Consider the following 1481-nt stretch of genomic DNA (forward strand, 5'->3'; position numbering starts at 1 on the left):
ACGCTGCCGCCTCACATTAACCCTCATGTTGTCCTTGGGTCAAATTTGACCCGTTTTCAGTTATTTTATCGTTTTTTTTTGTCACAAAAAAATGGGCCGTCACGATAAGCTTCGGGACAAAGAAAAACTCCAAAAACCTTGGGAGAAACAACAAAAAGCACCCACAACATTGAAAAAAGTGACAAAAATCGCGGAAAAAAGCAATAATAATGTGAGAAAAAAAGGGACCAAGACGTCTTTTCATGGTTGACGGGAAGACAACACAGGGGTTAAGAAGGCCCATGATAGGAGAAAAAAAACCTGATGGATGGCCGAGGAAAAGAGCTTTGATCATGGGGAAGTGTGGCGGCACGATTTTGCCGGATTGCGTGAAACGTAAAGTTCGGGTTCCTCGCGTGATCAAGGTGCAAATTAGCCCGAATTACGTGTGGCCAATTGGAAAAAGAGCCACATGTCAAACACCAGCTAGTCTTGGGCTTTAAAGTATATCCCCCCCCCAAAACGTCAAGTGATGGAAGACAAGACATGTATCAAGCAGCTGTTGACCAAAAAAAAAAATCAGAATTAATACCAAGTCCACACCCAACACATTTCACGCTTGCCGTGCATGCATTCAGAGTGTTACACACTCCGGGGGCTGTGCTTCCCAGCGACTTGGCAACCACGGGACATTCCAATCGTAAGACGTAGTCCAGATTTTTGTCCAAGTGGTTTTACGAACGTAAGGAGCTGCTCTCGTGTTTGACACTGACGTCGTAGGAAGTCCCGCTTAAAAAGTCTGCAAATGTGTCAAAATGATCAAGATGATGCTTCCCTATTTCCTGCAGGAAGCATAGGAGTTGCCATGTGCACAAAGCAAGCTGTGTACTGTAATCCCAGATCCACCTACATGAGTTAGAGACTCTTTGATATTTCTTGAAGCCCATGAGAAGATTTGAAGTGTTTGAGAGAAGACAGACCAGTGAATTAGCTCTTTTCTGATTCTCTCTCTTATTCCCAACATGTTGATTTCCTGTTCAACTGTTCTTGGCCTTCAACATAGGTCCAGCGCTCCCACTTTATCTCTCATTTATGAACTTTTGTACTTCCCCAGGACCACTCCCTTGATATCTTTCTATGTCTTCCTCCTTTCATTAATCTTGTTAGGTCCATGCCTTTAGTTGTCTTTTCTTCTCCTTTCCCTTTCAGCCATTCGGACCTTTTCCATTTTTTATCACTGTCATTCTTCTAAAATAATCCATGCATCCTCTGTCTGTCTTCGCGGAGGTCCTCAGAGGTTTTCCTCATGTTCAGACCTGTGGTTCCCCCCCCCACACACACACACACACACACCAGTGAGCCAGCTGTGTTGCAGGGAAGGCCTGGACATGATCCACAAACACAGTGTCGTCCATCTCTCGGCAGTAGTGAGCCCCCCAGGCCTGTTGTCCCCCTTGCCGCCACCTCCACCCATGAAACCTCTTGTCCTCCGCCACTCTTCA

This window comes from Etheostoma spectabile, unplaced genomic scaffold (assembly GCF_008692095.1).
Source record: "Etheostoma spectabile isolate EspeVRDwgs_2016 unplaced genomic scaffold, UIUC_Espe_1.0 scaffold403, whole genome shotgun sequence".
Lineage (NCBI taxonomy): Eukaryota > Metazoa > Chordata > Actinopteri > Perciformes > Percidae > Etheostoma > Etheostoma spectabile.